Source organism: Protopterus annectens, chromosome 6.part0, assembly GCF_019279795.1.
Source record: "Protopterus annectens isolate FY-2018-M chromosome 6.part0, PAN1.0, whole genome shotgun sequence".
In the NCBI taxonomy this organism is placed as follows: domain Eukaryota; kingdom Metazoa; phylum Chordata; order Ceratodontiformes; family Protopteridae; genus Protopterus; species Protopterus annectens.
The window spans coordinates 600,188,262-600,200,660 of NC_056737.1; the positions used below are offsets into that span (position 1 = coordinate 600,188,262).

Below are 12,399 nucleotides of genomic sequence, written 5' to 3' on the forward strand. Positions count from 1 at the left end.
TAGTCAATGAATAATAAAATTGTACTGACCCTGGGATGTCTTGCTTTGCTGATTTATTTATTTTTCTTGTTCTTCTAACTGCCTGTATTTTTTCCGCATAGGTACAGTGCTTGTAGATATGTTTACATAGCTAAATAAACCTTAAAATATTTGCATTATAATGTTTAAATTAATGCTATTAGCTCGAATATGGGGAGGGGGCACTTTAAATCTTTAAAGTATTAAAATCCGGGTTGCAAGCCTAGTCATATGATTTAAGACATTTATTTCTTTAATAAAAATCTATTTTTCTTTATTTATTTTGAGTATCGAGTTACGGGTTAAATAATTAAAAAGTTATGAGTTGACTAAGATGCTGTTCAAATGCTGAACATGTTGGTCAACAACAACTTAGGTCTTCACAGACAGTTAAGGGAAGGATTTATGGGACAGAGGAGCGCGAATCTTAATGAAGACCTCTGACTGGCCAAAATGCAGGAATTCTGACTTAGGCTAGCTCTGACTGGAAGATAGGGTGGAAACCATTAAAATTAGATGTCTAGACATAATATTTGACCTTACCAATTATTAAGAAATAACCAAATTCTTAAAGGTCCTTGAAGTAACAATAACGAAGTACAATGAAATACAGTAGAAAGTGTAAAATTAATATTTAATCAGAAGGGAATGCTGAGTAGATGGCTTTATAAGGAAACTCAACAAATATAGGTAGAAAATATAGCTTTTAGTTTAGAGTTAAGAATTTTAAAGCATACAGATTGTGTTATAGCATTCCAAAAAACTAAATTCTCTTGGCCCATGTAGGGCCATATTAGTTGTAAGAGAGGCAGCAAGTACATGAATGAATACAAGAAGCAACAAAACAAACTTTGGAGATGAACATGGTATCCAAAGTTGTTAATGGGCTAGTTGAGGTGAGAGGAAAACATGTTAACATACATCTAAAAAACTGAGGTACTACAGCAGGAAAGACACCTTTACATAAAAGCAGCATGAGGCTAAAAGAAAATACAGTGGAAAGGGTGGTGTTCTTATGCAAGTGTAAATTGGAATGGAAGAGAAGTGCATTGGCACTAGTGAAAAAAGGACTGGCCTGAGGATAAATGAAAAGGAAAATAAGAAGTTATGTACCTACCATAACGTTCCATGTTAGTTGTCTTCTCTCGCCTTCTTTCTTGCTTGATGGGTTCGGAGCCGATCCCTCGGCTCCGACTCGGCACTTGCTAAGCTCGAGAGTCACTTTTACCAGCTCGAGGCAGCCCCATATCCCATGATGCAAGGCGGTAAGTACCCAGATCTCGTTTGTTGACAAAGGGCAATAGCACCAAGCATAAAATACTTCCCAAAGGAAGAAAGAAAACTTACAGATGGAAGAAGGACCAGGTCTGAATGGTCTTCAGCATAACAGTTTCTTATAACAAGGTCTGTCCAGGCCAGGGGGAAGGAGGGAGGGTCGCAAGAAAGAAGGCGAGAGAAGACAACTAACATGGAACGTTATGGTAGGTACATAACTTCTTAATGTTAAGTTGTCAATCTCGCCTTCATTCTTGCTTGATGGGACCGCGTCCCTAGCACCTCTATCCTGGGTGGCTCAATGGAACAAACTCTTGAGGACTGTAGAACCAAAACTGGCTCTGTCCCTGGAGGCCAAGTCCAATTTGTAATGGGAAACAAAAGTGTGAGGAGTGGCCCAAGTGGCCGCTGCACAAATAGTGTCCAAAGGAAGTCTAGCCTGAAAAGCTGTAGAAGTAGCTAAGCTCCTAGTTGAATGTGCTTTAGGTTTTGAGCATAGCTGTTTTCCCCTGAGTGTATAAATTTCAGAGATGACCGAAGAAAGCCATCTGGACAAGGTCACTTTAGAAACAGGAAGGCCTTTTTTATTATCCGCATAGGAAACAAAAAGTTGATCAGATTTTCTAAATTTTTTTGTTCTGTCCAAATAATATCTAAGTTGACGGTGGACATCAAGATAATGTAGCTTTTGTTCAGCTCTATCTGAATAGTTAGGAAAAAATACAGGGAGATCAATGGATTGATTCAGATTGTTCTTTGAAGCGACCTTAGGTAAAAAGGTTGGATTAGTTCTCAAAGATACTCTGTCTTTGTGAAAAACCAAATAGGGGGGTCGAACCAAAAGAGCATGAAGTTCAGACACCCTCCTGGCAGATGTAATAGCCACTAGGAATAAAGTTTTCCAAGAAAGATATTTCAGGGAACAAGAAACAGCTGGCTCAAGGGGAAGAATCAAGGATGTCAGCACTAAATTTAGATCCCACTGAGGAGGAGGATTCCTGATTGGAGGTTTTAGTAGGAAAATTCCTTTCAAAAAGGCCCTGCAAAGCCTATGGGACATAATATTATGATCTGCTATCCCGACATGAAAATTGGAAATAGCAGCCAATTGAACTCTGACTGTGGAAGAAGAGGAGCCTGCATGAAAAATCTCTGCTAAGAAGTCCAGGACTGCCTGAACAGGGGCAGTAAAAGGATCAATATTTTGGGCCTTAGCCCAATAAGAGAAACGTTTCCATTTGCTTGTATAAATCCTCCTGGTAGAGGATTTTAGCGGTTACTATGATGTCTCTAACTGGGTTAGAGATCAAAGGAAGCCTGGCTAAGGAAGGAAGTGGAGCAACCATGCTGTGAGGTTGAGAGAAGGGACTGACCGGTGCAGCTGACCCGATTGGTGAATCAGAAGATCTGGCACTGGGTCCAGATGCCACGGCTGCACCAAAAGGTGATGATGGAGGAACGGGAACCAAACTTGTCGAGGCCAGTAAGGGGCAATGAGAATCAATTTGGCTCTCAAAACGGTAGCTTTCTGGATCACCTGAGGGATCAGAGGAAATGGAGGGAAGGCATAAAGAAGTCCCTGGGGCCAATCCTGGGTCAGAGCGTCTCTGGGGGGATGGCCTGATAGAGGGAAGAGGCTGAAGAAGTCTGGACATTTGCTGTTTTGGGGAGTAGCAAAAAGATCGCAACATGGACGACCCCATTCCAGAAAAATCTCTTCCGCTATAGATTGCTTGACAGACCACTCGTGAGGCATGAGAATAGCTCTGCTCAATCTGTCCGCTATAATGTTGGTTTTCCCAGGGATATGCGTTGCTACCAGAAACCGATGAGAGGAGATCGCCCATTGCCATAGTCTGAGCGCTTCTCGACACAAGGGGTAGGACTTGGTTCCGCCCTGTTTGTTGATATACCAAACTACAGACATGTTGTCTGTGTGGACTGCAATTGTCCCTACGGGAAGAAAGTCGTTGAGGGCTTGCAACGTTAAAAGCACTGCTCTCATCTCCAGGACATTTATGTGCAGATGGTACTCGAGCGGCTGCCACGCCCATGAACCATCCTGCCCTGATAATGACCCCCACCCGATCAGGGAGGCATCCGTGGTGACAGTGGCTATCGGGGATGAGGGTACAAAGTACCTGCCTTGGTGAACCTGAGACGATGTGATCCACCAAGCCAGATGCTCTTTGCATGTCTGTGTCACCAGAATCTGGTGACGCATTGGAAGTTGCTGGTATGACCACTGTGTGAACAGCATCCACTGAAGAAGGCGCATGTAGAATCGAGCCAGGGGAAGAAGAGTAATGGCCGCAGCCATGAGACCTAATACCTTTAGAACCATTCTAGCCTGTATTTTCTTGCTGGCCAGAATGATCCTGACATGAGTCTGAATGTCTGAAACTCTTTGTTCTGTAAGGGTAGCTGACATCCGAACAGTGTTTAAGTTTGCGCCTATGAAGGTAATAGACTGGCAGGGCGATAAGGATGACTTTTCGAAGTTGATTGAGATGCCCAAATGAGAACAAAGGTCTATTGTGTAATCCCTGGCTTGTATAAGCTGATGCCTGGTGGTGGCTGACAGGAGCCAGTCGTCGAGATACGGAAACACCTGGAATCCTTGACGTCTCAGGTGAGCCGTGACCACTGCCATGCATTTGGTGAACACTCTGGGGGCTGTAGTGAGACCAAAGGGCAGGGCTCTGAACTGGAAATGACTGGACCCCAGCCGAAAGCGGAGAAATCTCCTGGAGCGTCTGTGAATTTTGATGTGATAGTACACATCCTGAAGATCTATTGAGCACATCCAGTTGTCCTTCTGTAAGAAGGGCAGAATTGACTGAAGAGTGACCATTCGGAATCTTGTCTTCCTGACAGACTTGTTGAGTCTGCTGAGATCCAATATTGGTCTCCAGTCTCCCGTCTTTTTGGGGACCAAAAAGAACCTTGAGTAGATTCCGGGCTCTGAATGGTCTATTGTAACTGGCTGAATGGCTCTTTTTTGCAGTAGTTTTGCGATTTCTGACTCTGCAATCTCCCTTAGACCGGGTGGTACATCTGGAAGGGAACTTGAGGGAAGGGACTTTCCTCGAAAGGAATTATGTAACCCTTGGATATGATCGACTGTACCCATCTGTCTTGAGTGAGGGAATGCCAGGCTTCTGGGTACAGTGATAATCTTCCCGACTGCCTCCAAGGAGGGACAGCCGGGCAACACCTCAGGGATGCTGAAAGGGCTTGTCAGAGAGAGGCTCCCTGTTTCCCTGGTTCTTTGGACCCCTCTGCCTCTAGAGCGTCTGTTGTTGTTACCCCTCTGCCTCTAGGGGTAAACTGACCACGTGAATCGGCGTGACTCCTTGGGATTTACGGAACCACATCTTCCCACCCTTCTGTCCTTTGGGATAAGGCCTAGAAGGGGTGGAAAAACGGACTCCAACAGCAGAAAGAGTCTTGCCGTCCTGCTCGCACCTGGTCAAGGTTTCCTTCACCTGAGGGCCAAACAAAGCTGACCCATCAAAGGGAGAATTTGTGAAGGACGCCTTAAAGGGATCTGCAAAATCACATAGCCGCATCCAGGCTTGGCGTCTAAGAGCCACACCTGTACCTGCAGCTCTACTCGCTCCATCCGCAGCATAAGATATTAGCCGCATGGAGGAGTTTGCAATGGAATTGAGGGTTCCTAGCTGCGAAGCAATTTTTTCTTGAGCCCCTGCAGCTGTAGGATCCTGAACTACTTCTCCCAGCTCCTTCAGGATATCTCTCTGGAGTCTGGTGAAGTGACATAGGTAATTCAGCGAACGCATAGCAAAGGTCGCTGAGGAAAACATCCGCTTACCGTACCTATCCATGGTCCTAGAGTCCTTATTAGGAGGATGGACGGGCACGGAAGGATCTGCAAGTTCCTTTTTGGTGGCCGCAGCCACCACCATGGCATCAGCGGGGACACCCTTAGTAAGGAATTGTTTGTCAGTAGGGGCAGTGATAAATTTTGAAGGCCTCCTAGGGACTGGCTCTACAGAGTCAGGAGCTGCCCACGCCTTTCGTGCAATAACCTGCATAAGGGGGTCAAAAGGCGGAGACACCCAGGAGGTGGAGGGCCGAGATCCAAACGCCTCTAGGTATACTGACTCATCCTCAGAGGGATTGTTGGTGGGCCAGTTTCCCCTCTGTTTCAGAAGTTCTAGGATGTCTGAGAAGGAGACATCCTCAGAGGGGGATCTAGGGGATCCCTCTGACTCATCAAAGTCAGTATCCAAAGTGACAGACTCGGGGAGTCTACATGCTTCCTCTTACAAGTCCTCTTCCTAGGAGGATCTCCCGAAACATCAGGAGAATCCTCGGAAGAGGGGAAATTCCCAATGGGGAAACCTGAGGCGGAGGATCTCTGGGTCCTGTAGCAAGAGAAGTGGCAGAGATGTCAACAGGTACTATAGAGGGAGGAGCTACGGAACAGACTGCTGACTGATACCAGTGGCCAGTACACTCTTCATCACCTCGAATGCTCCCTCCCAGGCAGGTCCGAGAGAATCCGCTCCGAAGAGCTAGGAACTCCAGGGACCACCGAAAGGGAAGTCTCCGAGGCAGATGTCGGAGCCGAGCTCACCAAGGCCGAGGCTCCAAGGGGAAGAGCGGGTTCGGACAAGGGTCCGATGCCACTCACCCCCTCGGAGGAGACCATGGAAGCCCGACCACCAAATCCCTCTAAGGAAGGTCTCAAGAGGAGATAAGAGTAGAGGCTGAAGGAACAGAAGGGGTATCCGTCCTCCAGCCGTAGCAGTAACCATTCGAAGACTCCAACTCCAAGCTCTGGGGTAGAGTTGAAGGAGGAACTGTAACGGGGTGTGGACCAACAGTCGTCTGTTGAGACGGACTGTGTAACATTTGGGCCAGTACCTGTGACTTAAGTAATCTACTGACCACTCTCTCTAGGTCATGATCTGACAACCTGGATGACCTTGAAGATCGGCTCCGATGGCTCCGTTCCGATAGAAGAGGTGAAGCCGGAGCCGAAAGTATCGGCTCCAAGGAAGGAGACCTCGACCTCTTCCTGGAATGAGCCATCGGAGCCGATACTATAGATCCTGTCGGAGCCGACCTCTCGGAGCCGACAGGAAGCCTCGATGTATCGGCTCCAGCCGGAGCCGATACAGCCACCAAAGTAACGGTGTCGGAGCCGACACCGATGCCTGTGCCACATGGGTGTCGGAACCGATCGGAGCCGACATCGAAGTGGTCAATACAGATTCGGCACCGATAGCCATTGGTGCCGAAGGCTTTGTCAAGCTAGAATCGGCTCCAGCCGGAGCCGATCTCGACTCAGTACGAGTCGGAGCCGAGGCCGCAGGCTTAGATACAGAAGCCTGGGCCTTGGAAGGTTTAACTGATTTTGATGGAGCCGACTTAGCCGGAGAGCCCTCTGGCTTAAGAAGGCCCCTAAGAATCAGTTTATTACGCCTTTCCTGCAGGACTCTCTGGCTGAAGGAATGACAAATAGCACAGGAGTCCTGCAGGTGAAGAGGGCCTAGGCAATAAAGGCAAGAAGTGTGACCGTCTGTCAGAGACATCTTCTGACAGCACGAGTCACACTTCTTAAAACCTGAGACCCTCTCCTTTGACATGGTGCTTAAACAAACACACACACACACCAGTCAAAAGTTAACTTAAATAAAATACCTAAAAAGGTATTTCTATAAACAACACACACACCCTAACAGGGAGGGGATGGGATGGGGATAAATCTGACTAAAATAAAATAGAAAAGACAGGGATTTTCTGTCACAAAAGGTAAAAAATTAACTACTAACTAACAATTAAGGGTTTTTTTTAAGAAAAAGGGGCTTAATATTCAGAAATAGAATCACTTACCAGGAGCTGGTAAAAGGAGGACCTCATAAGCGAAGCGGCAAACGAGATCTGGGTACTTACCGCCTTGCATCATGGGATATGGGGCTGCCTCGAGCTGGTAAAAGTGACTCTCGAGCTTAGCAAGTGCCGAGTCGGAGCCGAGGGATCGGCTCCGAACCCATCAAGCAAGAATGAAGGCGAGATTGACAACTTAACATCTTACTTTAATAAGGTAGTTGGCAGGGGCTTAAAAATCACACATGCCCCCAAGATCTACTATACAATATATTAAATAAGTAACAGTAGAAGTGAGTCTATCAGTAAAGTTCCAGTCAAGTCATACATGAAGTACAAGCAACTATTTGAAAGGTTATGTTGCGAGTATATAACACAGAAGAAATAGTTGAAAGTTTGTTTACAGTGTAAAAGAAAAAAAATCTTGATAGAAAACAGATATAAACAGAATACTGAAAAGTGAATATGCAAATAAGTGTGCGTTTTTTTTTTATAAATGAGGTGAAAAGGTTAAGTGGGACATAATGGATGAAAAACTATTTGCATACATTTGTCATATTTGATTGGCTAGACGCAATGACGTTTTGTATCAAAGTAGAATGAGTTTGAAATACCAGTACAAATTAAGAAGAAAGGCAGTAAAGTGGTTATGGATAAAAGGATGGGGAGGATAAAGGACATGGGTATTATGAAGTTTGTATCTGACATTACGTATTTTAACAAATAAAAAGGGAAGGAATGTTGCAAAAGATTTTTTAAGTAGAGGATTGTGTTTTTAAGTTTTGTATGTTATCAGTTTGAAAGAACTCCTACTCTTTTGAGAAGTGTTGCAAGAGCTTTTAAATCCAAATAAGCTACCACCAACACAGGCAGATGGGGCTTTGATTTAACATCTCATCTGAAGCAAGGCACACTCATGAGTGTGACACACCCCTCCCCTTGTATTTCACTGAATTTTCAGTATTAGAAAAATAATCCAACTACCTGGGGTGAGAACAAAGCCACATACTTCTGTTCTTCCAGCATCAAAGGTGAGTATGTTACCTCCTGAGAGTGCCAAGATGCTGCCGAAACTGGTAGTAATAACCAATGATTCCTCAAGAACCAGTGAATCTTCCACATATCGATTGCTGCTAGGGCTACCAACAGGATGAATGCTGGCATCTGCTCCAGACTGCCCTTCAAGCTTTTTTTATTTTATTTTTATTTGGTTTCCTTCCAAGCAAAGTCTATAAGAAGAGAGATTTCTAATGGACACAGACCATGCCTATGGGAAAAAATATTAAATCTGGAAATGTCTTTGAGAGCCCCTACAAAGGTGAAGAGTTCAAGTTTAATGTTTTGCAGGTTTATGAAGACCCCCCCAGGCTGGTCACACATTACTGCTATATCCACATCCTTCTGCAGCAAATGGAGGGAGCGGGTCTCTCTAATACAGTCAACAAAGTTTTGGAATATACATGAGCAACCTGGAGCTTGGAGTGGGGAAATAAGTGCCAATCATGTGATGACTGGGCAGCCATAAGGGCAAGAAGGTAAAATGAAATTGGTGGCTCTACTAAAACCCAAACATTCCTGTTATCGTTGAAAGATGGAGCTGTGTTGATAGAAGTCTTTCTTTCAAGTCTAAGGTTATCAGGACATACCCTCCTAGGTGAAGGTATAAATGCTTTCCAAGCCCCACCTCAAGCTGGAAGTGGTAACTACGCCGAAGCTTACACTAACGCCCTGTACAATCACTTGCATAAGTGTATCAACTCAGCTGTATCAGAAAGAATCAAAGCCAGAGCTGCAAGTAAAAACAAGCAGCCATGGTGGACATCCAGCATCAACAAACTTTACAATAAATGCAAAAAGCTGCTATCCAAGAAAACAAAGGCAAGGCTCCAACAAAGGAAAAATATCCTCCTCAGCCTCAACAGGCAAATAAGACAACTTGTCAAATTCTCCAAGGGCTCCTTTGAGAGAAACTTAGCAAGCACAGCAAAAGATAACCATAAGACATTTTACAGCTTCGTACATAACCTAAAAGGGTAGGAAAAAAGCATGTGCAGAACTAGTGGCCAACGGCAACACAAAGATTGACCCCACAGAGATGGCAAACATTTAGGGGATAAATTTCACTCCTTTATCCCCTCCTAACCTGCAACAAACATTTCCCCAACCCCCCACCCTATATATATATATATATAGGTCCTCAAAGCCTTGTCTAAGGCAAAAAGCACAGCCTCTATAGGACCAGACAACATTTTAGGCTGTCTTCTAAACAGGCTAAAACATTAACTAGCATCACCACTAAGTACCCTTTTTAATCATAGCCTAACCACAGGCTTTGCTCCTGAGAAATGAACAGCAACAGTTACTCCCCTCCACAAAGGTGGTCTAGGAACAGACCCATGGAATTACAGACCCACAAGCCTGACCAGCCTCATCTGTAAGGCCATGGAACGTATCATTATGGACCTCATAAATAAAGACATAGGTGACCTCCAAACCCTGGATCCTACCCAATTCGGCTTCATGAAGGGCAGATCCTGGCTGTTTAATCTGGTGGATTTCTTTGAAAATGTGACCAAGGCCAGTGACGAGGGCAAATTTGTGCACATAGCATACTTCGACATGGCAAAGGCTTTCTACACAATCCCACATTCAGGCACTACCAATAAACTTAAACTGAATGTAAAACCCTTTCACTGTAGGATGGGTTGCCAAACCAGACATACACTATCAAAGTAGGTAATTCCACATCAACCAGCAGACCTGGTAACAGTAAGGTGCCACAGGGGTCAGTGCAGGGCCCCCTACTGTTTGGTATATACTCCTCACAAGTTATGGTCAAAACTAAAGGGTTGTGGCTGACCAAGTTTGTAATCACTGAATCCCCAAATGAGGTCAGTAAACTCCAGGATGGTCTCACGCAGACCAATGACAGCTGCATTAGTCATGGTCTCAAATTGAATGCAAAGAAATGCAACATCATTCCCATTAGCACAAACAATGTCTCTTCACACTACCAAATCAAGTACCCATGAAATGGTAAGGGACCTGGGATCACAAGTTGACTGGGACCTTAAATTTGATCACCACATGTCTACTGTAGTAAGGAAAGCTTTCTATGTAGCACATGATTAGTAAAGTCATCCCCTCAAGAGCTAAAGAAGTTACAACTCCCCCTATACTCTGCACTTATCCAGCCATTAACAGAGTATAATGCCCCATTTGGCATGTACCATTCTAAGCACCTACGCAATTAGACCTCAGAGGTTTCTAACAAAGAATATCAAGGGGTTCCAGCATGTCCCTTACCCAGACTGACTAAAGTCTCCGTCACTATACTCTGTATTGTACAGACTTCTTAGGGGAGACTTGTGCCTGGCCTACAGAGCAATCAAGACCCAAACCTAATGAACTTGCTGGACATCAATAAATCAAACGGGACAAGGGCTACTTGTTCCAGAGACCTAAATATGGCCAGAGACTTAAATGGGACATGCTGAAGGGACAGATTCATCACCCAGAGACTGCCACATCTTTGGAACAGGCTATCAATTCATGGGAAACAGAGCACCTCTGACACTTTTATAGAGGAACCTGGACGAGTGGATGGGACACTGTAAATTCTTACCAGGGTTAGAGCCCATAACCCTCCGGGACATGAGCAGTCATCACGAAATGCAATCTAGGGTACTGACTAGCTCTTCTATGGTATTATATTGGGATGAAATTGCTAGGCTTAAAATGAACTCCAGGTCAATAGCCTAGTAATCTCCTATGATCCTATGAGTAGTGGTTATTTATATTACAAACGTTAGCAACTGGAGCTTTATTAAACCTGTAAGCTATTAACTTACTTAAAAAAAAAAAAAAGAAAAAAAGAAAAAGAACTAGTCCTTTGAACCCAAGATGGCAAATAGCCCAAGCACTAGTTCTGTTCTTTTTTCCAAGTCAATAAACTCTGCAGTTTTAATAAAGCTAGGACTGCCAGTCTGTGTACTATAATGGTGAAGTTTAACTTGGCAAGTGGTGAAGGTGCCAGCAAAACCAAATAATACGGCACTGTAGAGGAAATAAATAAAATAACTAAAACAAACTTGTAAACATTAACACTAACTTCATCTCTGTGGTCAACTTGTGAAGGTAGAAACACAGATTTGTTTAATTAAACGGTTGTTTACTGTCAATACCAGGGCACAGAAAACCTCAGCACAATTACTTGGGCAACAGAAAGTAGAAAAAGCAGTGGCAAAATTCTGGGACCCCACAAATGCTAAAGAAATAAAAAAGATATTTCTGCAGTTTTAAGAAAATGTATACAGAGCAGAGGAGTGGGGAAATCAGGAAGACATGCATGTTATTTTTGACCTTCTTGTGACTGATAAATAAGCATGATCATAATTAACTCTCTTCGCTTAAATGGTTACCACTTTTCCAGGAGACCAAAATGACAACTACACACCATTTTGTTGGCATGTAGCATATCTAATCAATGTTGGTCTTGGCATGTTTTTCCCAAGGTTTGCGAGTAAATGCACTCTGTGAGAACACCATCTATGGTTCCTGCTCTGGCAAACATAATCCATCCACAAGCAGCTTTTTGATAAAAGCTATGTAGTTCGTTTTTATTAGCCAATCCAGTATCCCCATACAGTAGAGTCGTCTTAGGGTATGCAGGATTTTCAAAATCTTGGCACTTTAATTCCAAAAGTTCCACAAGAGAGTCACTTCTTGCCAGTTTATGTTTTACAGATTTCCTGTGACACTGCGGTGATCTGGTCCAAACGTGTGGAACAATTTCCTCAGTCTCTCTTATTTTCACTTGTTTTTTCTCCTCTAACTTTTAATTAAACCACCCTAGGGTGAAATGCTATAGGAAAGAAAGCAAAAGAAAACAGACTCGTCCACTTCAGAAAAAAGGCATTCACTACCTAATCTTGCCATGGAATTCTGGATCAGAACTCTGGATCAGAATTTCTACCACTGTCTACTGCTATGAAGAGCAAAGAGATCTCTCTGACATCCCATTTGTTGCGAGGTCCAAGAATATACTCCAATCTTGTATCGGCGCATGTGGATCCACTGCGATCTTGCTTAATTGGACTGCCCTGGAATTCTCCTGTGACAGTACATAACCTACATTCACAACGGTATCCTGGGTATCACGGCCTTTTCTGTGGTCTGCACAGAGGTGTTTAAAACATGCTCCTCCTTGTTTATGATCACATAACTGTGGTTTTGCGTCTGATGACA

The 12,399-nt window shown here is 44.1% G+C and overlaps 1 protein-coding gene across 2 annotated transcripts in view; it reads right to left on the reverse strand.

Moving 5' to 3' along the window:
- PRPF39 (pre-mRNA processing factor 39) overlaps positions 1-12,399 on the reverse strand; it is a 1,439,843-nt gene that overhangs the window by 811,549 nt on the left and 615,895 nt on the right. The window lies entirely within an intron of this gene.